The following is a 13,773-nucleotide window of genomic DNA, read 5'->3' on the forward strand; positions in this document are numbered from 1 at the left end:
CTTGTTCATTTCTATTGGCTGCTGAGGTAATCTTCAGCTTATATCGCTTGTCCAAAATGGTGCTCATTTCCCTCTCCATTTCCATTGTATACACTAGTGTGGAAATAGGAACAGATGATTGCCCCATGGCCGCCACGCCAAAGGCAGATCTGGCTCTTGAAACAGACTGCAGTGGTGATGTCTGAGGGAAATGGGCCACTTTGCAATTGAGATCAATGTCCCACTGTCAGGGCCCTGAAAGCTGGATAAAACCAGCTACAACATCGCCTTTAAATGAATCATTTCCATAATATCCTTGGCATCAGACCTGAGAAGGCTATATTGCAATGAGTCAGCAAGATGTCTGCCTTATTGGGTTAAAGAGAACTGCTTTTCCTCTTTTAACGAAGCAATTTGGATGGTTTGGAGTAATATGTGTGTGACAGAGGTCTAAGTGACGGGAAAAGAAGAGGACATATCTCGTTTCCATTTTTCCTTTCATAATGCTCCCCTTGACCTACTTTCTATTTTTAAATCATCAATGCTTGCTCTGAGTGAGGTTGGAGAAACAATATTACGGTACAATGGGTTATGAAGGGACATTCCATTAAGCAATTAAAACCCTAATTGTATTTTACTTAAAGGAACACGCCACTGTTTATTAAATAGGGCTTATCTCGGTCTCTCCTAGCTTGAGATACGTGGGCCAACGCATTTTTTGTCTCAGTGCATGCATTGTTTCAGTCTGGTGCAACACTGGCAGCGCCGCCTAGTTAGCTTAGCATAGTGAATGAAATCCTATGTTGCCGTTTAGCATGTTGGAGAGTAAGTAAATCACAAAAAACACACAAACCTAATTACTTATTGTGGCCTCATTTCACAACAGTACAAATTGAATGTACTTGACTAGACAATTTCCTTGGCAGATATTGATTTGATATATATATTTGTAAAGCACAGCTGAACCACTGTCCCAAGTCAATATTTGCCTAGGAATCATCTACATATTGTCTAAATATACATTGATATATGTACTCGTGAATACGCAGGCCAAAAGTAGAAGAAGTAATTAGGTTGTTGTTGTTTTTTGTTGGCTCACTTTTACTCACAACATGCTAACTGGCAACTAGGATTCCATTCACTACGCTAAGTAACTAGTGGCGCACTGCTGTTGCACCGGACTGAAACAATGCATGCACTGAGACAAAAAATGTGTTGGCTCACCTATCTACAGCAGGGGAGACCGTGATAAGCCCTATTTCAAGAAACGGTGCGTGTTCCTTTAAGTAAGAATGCAATCCAATCCAATGTTACACATTTAAAGGACCTTTTAAATGATTACACACATCAATTAGCCCACTAAAGTATAACTGTAAAGTATGACATCTGTGTGCACTCTTCCAAGGAGATCTCTCAAGCACCCACCACCAGTTGGCAGGGCAGGCCGACAACACGCCATGAACAGGAGAACTTCATTAGGATTAGTCCTACACCTGACCCTGATGGCCGATCAAGTGCTCACAGACCAACTGCAGGTGCAACCAACCACAACGGTCTCACATTTAATTTGGCATCGGGGTTAATAACCAAAACACACCAGGGCTGCACAATGACTGTTAATTTCAGCAAAATTGCAATATGAATGACTGCAATATCCAAATCATAGGTTGGGGCAATACTTTTTTAGGCAAAATATGTGCCAACCATTCTAAGTATTGCGGCGCTGCAGGAGTCCCGGCTACAAATCCTATCCTACAGACTGAAGAAAAAATCTTTGGTATAGATCCTTCCAAAAAAAAACAAATCACCTTCAATCATTTTTTATGAAAATTAGAACAATGATATAAAAATGATCATTCCCTCCAATATTGTGAATCATATCCCAATCACAATTCAGTCCAATAATCGCAATTAGACATTTCCCTAATATTGTGCAGCCCTAAGTTTTCTTAAAAATACAGTTGGCAATCCGTGACCGTGTCACTGCTCATATGTTAGCTGAATTGGTAACTACCTTATTCTCCAACTACCCCAAATATACTGTATAGTGAAAGAGATAAAGTAACTGCAATTAATTACCTTACACTCTAACTCTAGGAGCAACGTGTTAGGAAACAAAATGAGTATCTGCTCGCTCGACCATACTTCCTCCCAACGCAAGGGTTTGGTAACGGATAAAACAAGCTACACCTCTTGCCATCTTGGCACCCCAAAGGGCCGTGCACCACCTTGCTCCCTGTTGTTACCAACCTGGAGAAGACCCATCGGTCGCTCTAGATAGGCACCTCAGCTATTACATTAATAATGAATAACGTTTCAAGCCTCATAGGATTCCTTTCAAGCTAAAGCACGGGACAAAACATATCCACCAGTTTTAAAATGGATACTACTTTCCATCACTGTTCGTGGGCAAAGCTGTTTGTTGCTGCATTGTCATAACACATACTCCCAAAACCTTTTATTTATTTATTTTTTTAAAGCAGGTGTACTAGAGATTTAAAAAAGGGTTGGAACTTCCGGTACATTTTCAGAAGTTTAAAGGGAAGTTAAGCTTGGAGTGTTTTCACAACGACATGTCTTATGGCATGTTTTTTTAAAAGTAAGCTCATTTAAAATAGAAGTAAACTACATGCACAGCCAACACTATTGTCTGCTTTCTTGTAGCCATGTATTTATTATGGGATGATATTTCAGTTACCAGCAGACAAAAGCTTAAAGCATAGCACACACTTATACGTGCTAGTATTGCTAGCTAGCTGTTACCGTGGGATGTGGCTTGAATGACATTGCCATGTAATTAGTTCACTTTTAACCATTTTGTTGCACTCAGCGCACATTGTTGGCTCAAATTTACAATGTCTTTCCCCTCGTATTTGACAAAGTAATGGATCATTTGGCAAATTCATGCATTATGCTGCTTATTTATGGCTATTCCCGTGAATTCCTGTTTATTCCCACCTCAAATATCCCCGGTATTTTGCAAACCCTGGTCCACCTAGACACTCTAAATGTTCCACGGGGCCAAATTAAGACACATTTAGTTGTAATATTTTAATATATGCTGTTAATAAACACTCACTACCTGTGTCATACACATGGACACGGGTATAAATGGCAACAAGGCTGATGGATGATGACAATAAAGCGGTTGGCCAATGTTACACAAGGTGACACAACTTTGCAGTTCATAAACCCACTAAACCTCAGAAGTTATTGGCAGGAAGAAAGAAAAAAACGGAGAGAACGTGTACATTACTGCAAACAGAAGTATAAAGCTTTACCACAGCCATAAACACTCTAAGACACTTTACTGCTTATCGAACAGAGTATGAGTTGCTCTACTGCTGCTGACCTATGCATAGATCCAGTATTTCAAAAGTAACTGTACATCCCAAAAACACTGGAATAGAAGCCATAATAACGTTGAAAAGCTTCATTTAAACCCACACCACAAGAATCTAGCATGATATAAGAGGTCCTTGGCCATTTCCCTCTTCAAGACATGGGATAACTAGTATTAGTATTAATACTGTGGGTTTTTACTGTGGAAATTCAAAAATACTGCTATCTATACCTTTCCGGCTTGGGAGTTCCATATGAAAAAAAAATTCAAGAATGAGTGTAAGAATGTAGCAAATACATAGATAGAACGGAGTTTTCTTCAAGGATTAAGTACGCGGGAAGTTAAGGGTGGAGACTTTCAACAAGTGTGCCAAGATCACCAACTGAAGTAGAGATACATCCATATCTTATAGACACTAGGCAGACCCACTTTATTTGGCTTGACCTCCTTACATTTAAGCCACCCGCTCACAGTAAGTGTTAGACTAACACAAGGGTCGGCACTACCTTCTAAATCAGCATGGTTCCTAAGCGCTGCAGTAGAAAGATGTGAGCCTGTCTGAGCTGCTCTTCGTCTGTCCAGTATTTGAGGACGAGCTGCCCTGGTCAGAAAGTCAAAGATTTATAAAATATGACCTAGACATATATGAGGTTTATCCCAGATCCTTACATACCATCTCCCTGGATAGTCAAACCAAGAAAAGAAAATATCGTCAATAAACTACTTTTGGCACCAAATTCTTGTTGTTTATTCGCTGGTGATTACCATACTGAAATATGTAAAATAAATAACCTGCTTCTGCATTTAACAGATCCTTTGATACAGGTGGACTAGATTTAAGACTGTGCTTAATCAACTTTCAACGTCACATTCTGTCAGTAATGGAGGGTTCATGATTTGGGTCAGGCCCGGGAACAAGCAGGAATATAAAATCCTTGCTGTGGCCACTGACTATTGACAATGCTGTGTGCCAACTGACAAGCTGAACTGATCAGGTATGCCTTTGAATTTAAAATTTCACAGTGTACGGCCTGTTCAGGGCCGGGAAGTAAAGAAAAACTGTCTAATTTGGTTCAGTCCCCCAATGATAAAGCAGAGGGGCATTTGAGCAAAGTATTTATCTGAGTTAGTGGGTTCTCATTCTGGTTGCCATTACTCAAACTACTGCTGGTTTTAATCTAAGCAGAGTTAATTGCAATGATTGCCTTCATCTGGTATCCCAGTTGTTATTAGTCGCTGATTGACTAGCTAGAGTGAAAACCACAGGGTTCAGAAGCCTGAACACCATCATTAACCCTCTTTTTATTTTTTTATTATAACATTAAATTTTGCTCAACTTTTGTAAAGGGTGCCTTCACTGTACACAAGAAAACACCACGTCAGCCTAGATAAACCAACTGAGAGCCACAGACAGCCAGCACCTACCTGCAACCCCCTATTATTCCTGCTGTAATGAAGAAGGAGACGGAGAAGACAGAGCAAACTATCCAGTGAATGTATAAAAGTTCCCACAGAGTACAAAAAGAGAAAAAAAACTCATCACTAAGCAAATGCTAACACACCGATTTTGCTGTGGATGGAGGCGAACGCAGACACACATCATGCTCCCATACCTTGTCATCCTTAGCTGTGGAGCTGATCCGGTAAAGTGCAGTATATCATTGCTTCTACTGGCAGGAGTGCTCCTTTGAATACTATCGGCTTCCAGCCCTCCCCTCTTCCCTCCGTCTTGCCATCCCTCCGCCACCGCTGCCCTATGCCTTTCTCCTTCCTCGTTCACCTTTCTCATGACTTGACAACCCCCCCACCCGTGCCCCAGACCTGACCAATGCTGATGAGGGCGGGCTGTCTTCTGCACAGAAATAACTCTGCCACTAATCAGCCTACGTGCCCGGGCCGTTGGATTAAGAGACTTTCGCACAGCTTGACTCAGGCACTGATTGGTGTTTAGTACACACAAACACACCACACACACCACACACACCACACACACAACCCCACACACACACACCACACACACCACACACAACACACACACACGCCCAGACAACCAACACAACACACGGTCACTAAAAGCTGATGTTATGTGAACATTCTCCGGCTATAAAAGACACACAAAGAAGATTAGATCTAAATTTACTTCCGCCAGTCAAACGGGACTGAGCCACCAGCTAAAAAAAAAAAAAAAAAAAAAAAAAACAAAAAAAAAAAAAAAAAAGAAAAAAAAAAAAAAAAAAAAAAAAAAAAGAAAGAAAGAAATAAAAAAAAAAAAAAAAAAAAAAAAAAAAAAAAAAAAAAAAAAAAAAAAACAAAAAAAAATAAAAAAAAAAAAAAAAAAAAAAAAAAAAAAAACAAGAAAAAAAAAAAAAAAAAAAGTGGGGAAAAAAAAAAAAAAGAAAAAAAAAAAAAAAAAAAAAAAAAAAAAAAAAGAAAAAAAAAAAAAAAAAAAAAAAAAAAAAAAAAAAAAAAAAAAAAAAAAAAAAAAAAAAAAAAAAAAAGAAAAAAAAAAAAAAAAAGGGGGGGGAAAAAAAAAAAACAAAAAAAAAAAAAAAAAAAAAAAAAAAAAAGAAAAAAAAAAAAAAAAAAAAAAAAAAAAAAAAAAAAAAAAGAAAAAAAAAACAAAAGAAAAAAAAGAAAAAAAAAAAAAAAAAAAAAAAAAAAAAAAAAAAAAAAAAAAGAATAAAAAAAAAAAAAAAAAAAAAAAAAAAAAAAAAAAAAAGAAAAAAAGAAAAAAAAAAAAAAAAAAAAAAAAAAAAAAAAAAAAAAAAAAAAAAAAAAAGAAAAAAAAAAAAAAAAAAAAAAAAAAAAAAAAAAAAAAAAAAAAAAAAAAAAAAAAAAAAAAAAAAAAAAACAAAAAAAAAAACAAAAAAAAAAAAAAAAAAACCAAAAAAAAAAAAAAAAAAAAAAAAAGAAAAAAAAAAAAAAAAAAAAAAGCAACAAAGAACGAAAAAAAAAAATAAAAAAAAAAAAATAAAAAAAAAAAAAAAAAAAAAACTCAGCTCTCAGAACCATGCACGCAGGGACTGCGTTTGTTGCGCATCTAAACGGAAAAAGGAACAAACTCGAGTGGGTAAACGGTTGAATTGACGGCCGAATTCCCTTTCGTTTTTCATTTGAGAGATGGCGTACCAAGGGGGGGGGGGGTTCTACCCCATATCAAACCCATACCGGAGTTGCCTTAGGCTGTACAACGCTTCTCAAATACATGCCACACACAAATCCCAGACACAACCACACTCACACACACACCACACACACAGCGGCACACACACACACACACACCCACACACCACACACACAACCCACACACACACCGCACGACACCGACACACCACCACCGACCGTATACAGGCAATAGTGTGGGGTGTGGGTGTGATTAAGGAAGAGGAAGGGAGGAAAGGAGAAGGAGAGAGAGAGAGAGGAGATAGAGGAAGAGAGGAGAGAGAGACGACCTACCCATGCATCATCAGGGCTATTTTCATTAGTGTACATACTAGTGCCATAATCGCTCTTAACAAAGGACACAACCTCACCTTGGCAGTCTCACACCACACCAGCAGGAATTTGGAGGGGCGGTTGAGGTAGGGGGTCTTGGGGGGCATTGAAATATCTCTACAGTGCGCTACAGAATTAAATCACTCATACATTTCAAGGATCCCCTCCTACTTTTGACCCGACTTCCGCCATCGCCGCCCCGGGGTTGTTGTGAAGGCAAGGCCAGCAGTCATCTATTTGCGTCTGAAGAGAAAAACGTTTTAAAAAAAGTTACCAAAAACAAAAAACACAAAAAGGATAAGAGCAGGGGAGAAAAGGAACTAATAATATAAATAAAGGAAAAAGCGGCAGTGGCGTGCCAGCGGGGCTCGTGCCCTGACATACTGACACTGGTTGGAGAAGGAGGGGTGGGTGGGTACTGTCATGTGACACTCTTTTCATGTCGCCTGATCACCCGCCCGCACGGTCACCCTGTCATCCCCCCCCCCCCAATCTTCACCAACCTTTGGTGCGACCTCATCCTCGGGCTGAACCTGACGCCGCCTGAGCCCCCTCCCTCCTCTTTCCCCCTATGCCCACTGCCCCCCACCCTTCCCAACTCTGCTCTCCTAGTCACCCTATCTCCCCATCCCCTAGCGCTCTGTCTCCCCCCCCACCCCTCTCCCTCCCCGCGGTTGTGCAGCAAGGTCAGGCGGTCACCGTGTCCTCACTGTTAATCCGCTGCCATTCGTCTCGCAGCCCCGGCCCGAAGAGAGGCAGGCGCTCCCGACAGGGGAGAATGCCAAATTCGGCAGCTGACACACCCACACACACACACACACACACACACACCACACACCACCCACACACACACACCACACACACACACACACACACACACACCACACACACACACACACACACACACACACCCACCCACAACACCACACACACGACACCACACCACCAGGGGGGGGGGGGGGTATGCCAGGTGGCCGTGCGGGCGGGTGATCAGGCGAATGACAAGAGTGTCACATGACAGTACCCACCCACCCCTCCTTCCTCCACCAGTGTCAGTATGTCAAGGGCACGAGCCCCCGCTGGCAACCGCCACTGCGGCATTTTTCCCCTTTTATTTATATATTTATTTCCTCTCTTCTCCCCTGCTCTTCTCCTTTTTGTTTTTTTTGTTTTTGTAACTTTTTTTTAAAACGTTTTTTCTCTCAGATCGCAACTATATGACTGCTGGCTTGCCTTCACACACCCCCGGGGCTGCGATGTGGTCGGTCAAAAGTAGGCGGCGGATCCTTGAAAGTGTGGTGAATTTTAATTTCTGTAGCGCACTGTAGATATTTCCATGCCCCTCCAAGACCCCCCTCACCCTCACCCGCCCCTCCACCTTCCTGCTGTGTGTGTGTGTGAGACTGCCAAGGTGAGGTTGTGTCCTCTTGTTAAGAGCGATTAATGGCACTCGTTATGTACATAATGAAATATCCCTGCTGATGCATAGGGTAGCGTTGTCTCTCTCTCTCTCTCTCTCTCTCTCTCTCTCTCTCTCCCTCTCTCCTTTCCTCCCTTCCTCTCTCCTCATCACACCCACACCCACACTCCTATTGCCTGTATACGGTCTGTGTGTGTGTGTGTCTTGTCGCTGTGGTCTGTGCGGTGTGTGGGTTGTGGTGTGTGTGGGTGGGTGGGTGTGTGTGTGTGTGTGTGTGTTGTGTGTGTGTGTGTGTGTGTGTGTGGTGTGTGGTGTGTTTGTCTGTGTATGTGTTGTGTGTGCTATGTTAATTTGAGGACGCTTTGTTACAGCCTCCAGGCACATCCGGTATTTGTTTTTGATAGGTGTTAAAACCCCCCCCCCCCCCCCTTGTAAGCCATCTCTCCAAATGAAAACGACGGGAATTAAGGCCCTGTCATTCACCGTCGAGTTTGTTCCTTTTTCTCTCGCTTTAGATGCGCACAACACCGCAGCTCCCTGCGTGACATGTGTTCTGAGAGATAGATATGGGTGCTCAGTCCCGTTTTGACTGGCGGAGTAAATTTAGATCTAATCTTCTTGTGTGTTCTTTTATAGCCCGAGAATTTTCACATCATCAGCTTTTAAGTTGACCTTGTTGTTTGTTTGCTCGTCTGAGGCGTGTGTGTGTGTGTGTGTGTGGTGGTGTGTGTGTCTATTCTAGGACGAGACGCTGTTGGCTTCCCTATAGGTTTTATTTTGGCCGTGTGTGTGTGTGTGTGGTGGGTGTGTGTGTGTTTGTTGTGTGTGTGTGGTGGTGTGTTGGGGTGTTTGTGTGGACTAGTACACCTTCAGTGCCTGAGTCAAGCTGTGCAAGCTCTTTTAATCCCACGGCCCGGTGCACGTAGGCTTGATTAGTGGCAGCAGTTATCTGTGCAGAAGACAGCCCGCCCTCCTTCAGCATTTGGTCAGGTCTGGGGCACGGGTGGGGGGGTTGTCAAGTCATGAGAAAGGTGAACGAGGAAGGAGAAAGGCATAGGGCAGCGGTGGCGGAGGGATGGCAAGACGGAGGGAAGAGGGGAGGGCTGGAAGCCTGATTAGTATTCTAAAGGAGCACTCCTGCCAGTAGAGCAAATTGATTACTGCACTTTACCTGTATCAGCCTCCACAGCTAAGGATGACAAGGTATGGGAGCATGATGTGTGTCTGCGTTCGCCTCCCATCCACAGCAAAATCGGTGTGTTAGCATTTGGCTTAGTGATGAGTTTTTTTTCTTCTTTTTTGGTACTCTGTTGGGAACTTTTTACTACATTCACTGGATAGTTTGCTCTGTCTTCTCCGTCTCCTTCTTCATTACAGAGGAATAATAGGCGGGTTGCAGTTAGGTGCTGGCCTTGTCTGTGTCTCTCTGTCTGGTTTAATCTAGGCTGACAGTTGGTGTTTCTCTTGCTTACAGTGAAGGCACCCTTTACAAAAGTTGAGCAAAATTTAATTGTTATAAATAAAAAAATAAAAAGATGGGTTTAATGATGGTGTTCAGGCTTCTGAACCCTGCTGGTTTTCACTCTAGCTAGTCAATCAGCGACTAATAACACCTGGGATACCAGATGAAGGCAATTCATTGCAATTAACCTCTGCTTAGATTAAAACCCAGCAGTAGTTTGAGTAATGGCAACCAGAATTGAGACCCACTAACTCAGATACAATACTTCTGCTCAAATGCCCCTCTAGCTTTATCATTGGGGGACTGAACCAAATTAGACAGTTTCTTCTTTACTTCCCCGGCCCTGAACAGGCCGTACACTGTGAAATTTTAAATTCAAAGGCAATTACCCTGATCAGTTCAGCTTGTCAGTTGCGCACACAGCATTGTCAATAGTCAGTGGCCACAGCAAGGATTTTTATATTCCCTGCTTGTCTCCCGGGCCTGACCCAAATCATGAACCCTCCATTTACTGACAGAATGTGACCGTTGAAAGTTGATTAAGCACAGTCTTAATCTAGTCCACCTGTATCAAACGGATCTAGTTTAAATGCAGAAGCAGGTTATTTATTTACATATTTCAGTATGGTAATCACCAGCTGAATAAACAACAAGAATTTGGCTGCCAAAAAGTAGTTTTATTTGACTAGTATTTTTCTTTTCTTGGTTTTGACTATCCAGGGAGATGGCTATGTAAGGATCTGGGATAAACCTCATATATGTCTATGGTCATATTTTATAAATCTTTGACTTTCTGACCAGGGCAGCTCGTCCTCAAATACTGGACAGACGAAGAGCAGCTCAGACAGGCCTCACATCTTTCCTACTGCAGCGCTCTAGGAACCATGCTGTATTTAGAAGGTAGTGCCGACCCCTTTGTGTTAGCTTCTAACACTTACTTGTGAGCGGGTGGCTTAAATGTAAGGAGGTCAAGCCAAATAAAGTGGGTCCTGCCCTAGTGTCTATAAGATATGGATGTATCTCTACTTCAGTTGGTGATCTTGGCACACTTGTTGAAATGTCTCACACCTTAACTTCCCGCTGTACTTAATCCTTGAAGAAAACTCCGTTCTATCTATGTATTTGCATACATTCTTACACTCATTCTTGAATTTTTTTTTTCATATGGAACTCCCAAGCCAGGAAAGGTATAGATAGCAGTATTTTTGAATTTCCACAGTATAAACCCCACAGTATTAATACTAATACTAGTTATCCCATTGTCTTGAAGAGATGGAAATGGCCAAGGACCTTCTTATATCATGCTAGATTCTTGTGGTGTGGGTTTTAAATGAAGCTTTTCAACGTTTTATTATTAGGCTTCTATATTCCAGTGTTTTTGGGATGTACAGTTACTTTTGAAATACTGGACTATATGCAGTAGTCAGCAGCAGTAGAGCTAACTCATACTCTGTTCGATAAGCAGTAAAGTGTCTTAGAGTGTTTATGGCTGTGGTAAAGCTTTATACTTCTGTTTGCAGTAATGTAACAGGTTCTCTCCCAAGTTTTTTTTCTTTCTTCCTGCCAATAACTCTGATGAGGTTTAGTTGGGTTTATGAACTGCAAAGTTGTGTCACCTTTGTGTAACATTGGCCACCGCTTTATTGTCATCATCCATCAGCCTTGTTGCCATTTATACCCGTGTCCATGTGTATGACACAGGTAGTGAGTGTTTATTAACAGCATATATTAAAATATTCACAACTAAATGTGTCTTAATTTGGCCCCGTGGAACATTTAGAGTTGTCTAGGTGGACCAGGGTTGCAAAATACCGGGGATATTTGAGGTGGGAATAAACAGGAATTCACGGGGAATAGCCATATAATAAGCAGACATAATGCATGAATTTGCCAAATAGATCCATTACTTTGTCAAATACGATGGGGAAAGATACATTGTAAATTTGAGCCAACAATGTGCGCTGAGTGCAAACATAGGGTTAAAAGTGAACTACTTTACATGGCAATGTCATTCAAGCCACATCCCACATGGTAACAGCTAGCTAGCAAATACTAGCACGTATAAGTGTGTGCTATGCTTTAAGCTTTTGTCTGCTGGTTAACTGAAATATCATCCAAATATATAATATAACATGGCTACAAGAAAGCAGACAATAGTGTTGGCTGTGCATGTAGTTTACTTCTATTTTAAATGAGCTTACTTTTAACCAAAACATGCCATAAGACATGTCGTTGTGAAAACATTCCCAAGCTTAACTTCCCTTTAAACTTCTGAAAATGTACCGGAAGTCTTCCAAACCCTTTTTTAAATTCTCTAGTACACCTGCTTTAAAAAAATAAATAAATAAAAGGTTTTGGGAGTATGTGTTTATGACAATGCAGCAACAAACAGCTTTGCCCACAGAACAGTGATGGAAAGTAGTATCCATTTTAATAACTGGTGGAAATATGTTTTGTCCCGTGCTTTAGCTTGAAAAGGAATCCTATGAGGCTTGAAACGTTAATTCATTATTAATGTAATAGCTGAGGTTGCCTATCTAGAGCTGACACGTGGGTCTTCTCCAGGTTGTGTAACAACAGGGAGCAAGGTGGTGCACGGCCCTTTGGGGTGCCAAGATGGCAAGCATGGTGTAGCTTGTTTTATCCGTTACCAAAACCCTTGCGTTGGGAGGAAGTATGGTCAGCAGCAGATACTCATTTTGTTTCCTAACACTGTTGCTCCTAGAGTTAGAGTGTAAGGTAATTAATTAGCAGTTTACTTTATCTCTTTCACTTATACAGTATATTTGGGGGTAGTTGGAGAATAAGGTAGATTACCAATTCAGCTAACATATGAGCAGTGACACGGTCACTGGATTGCCAACTTGTATTTAAAGAAACTTAGGGCTGCACAATATTAGGGAAATGTCTAATTGCGATTATTTGGACTGATATTGTGATTGGGATATGATTCACAATATTGGAGGGAATGATCATTTTTATATCATTGTTCTAATTTTCATAAAAAATGATTGAAGTGTGATTTGTTTTTTTTGGAAGGATCTATACCAAAGATTTTTTCTTCAGTCTGTAGGATAGGATTTGTAGGCCGGGACTTCTCTGCAGCGCCGCAATACTTAGAATGGTTTGGCACATATTTTGCCTATAACAAGTATTGCCCCCAACCTATGATTTGGATATTGCAGTCATTCATATTGCAATTTTGCTGAAATTAACAGTCATTGTGCAGCCCTGGTGTGTTTGGTTATTAACCCCGATGCCAAATTAAATTGTGAGACCGTTGTTGTTGGTTGCACCTGCAGTTGGTCTGTGAGCACTTGATCGGCCATCAGGGTCAGGTGTAGGACTAATCCTAATGAAGTCTCCTGTTCATTGGCGTGTTGTCGGCTCTGCCCTGCCAACTGGATTGGTGGTGCTTGAGAGATCTCCTTGGAAGAGTTTGCACACAGATGTCATACTTTACAGTTATACTTTAGTGGGCTAATTGTATGTGTGTAATTCATTTAAAAGAGTCCTTTAAATGTGTAACATTGGATTGGATTGCATTCTTACTTAAAGGAACACGCCACCGTTTCTTGAAATAGGGCTTATCACGGTCTCCCCTAGCTGTAGATAGGTGAGCCAACACATTTTTTGTCTCAGTGCATGCATTGTTTCAGTCCGGTGCAACAGCAGTGCCGCCACTAGTTAGCTTAGCGTAGTGAATGGAATCCTATGTTGCCAGTTAGCATGTTGTGAGTAAAAGTGAGCCAACAAAAAAACAACAACAACCTAATTACTTCTTCTACTTTTGGCCTGCGTATTCACGAGTACATATATCAATGTATATTTAGACAATATGTAGATGATTTCCTAGGCAAATATTGACTTGGGACAGTGGTTCAGCTGTGCTTTCACCCAATATATATATCCCAAATCAATATCTGCCAAGGAAATTGTCTAGTCAAGTACATTTCAATTTGTACTTGTTGTGAATATGCAGGCCACAATAAGTAATTAGGTTGTTGTTGTTTTTTGTTGATTTACTTTTACTCTCAACATGCTAAACGGCAACATAGGATTCCATTCACTATG

The 13,773-nt window shown here is 41.0% G+C and overlaps 1 protein-coding gene across 6 annotated transcripts in view; it reads left to right on the top strand.

Moving 5' to 3' along the window:
• The window catches only part of nrip1b (nuclear receptor interacting protein 1b), a 49,577-nt gene that overhangs the window by 24,334 nt on the left and 11,470 nt on the right, over positions 1–13,773 (top strand). Inside the window, exon 1 of one of the 6 annotated variants that reach the window (XM_032534594.1) lies at positions 9,215–9,440. The exons of the other annotated variants lie outside the window; for them this stretch is intronic. The gene's annotated coding sequence lies outside the window, so the exon portion shown is untranslated. Of the gene's footprint in view, positions 1–9,214; positions 9,441–13,773 lie in introns of those variants that run through there. 6 annotated transcript variants of the gene reach the window in all.

The sequence above is a fragment of the Etheostoma spectabile genome, chromosome 13 (assembly GCF_008692095.1).
Source record: "Etheostoma spectabile isolate EspeVRDwgs_2016 chromosome 13, UIUC_Espe_1.0, whole genome shotgun sequence".
Classification (NCBI taxonomy): Eukaryota; Metazoa; Chordata; class Actinopteri; order Perciformes; family Percidae; genus Etheostoma; species Etheostoma spectabile.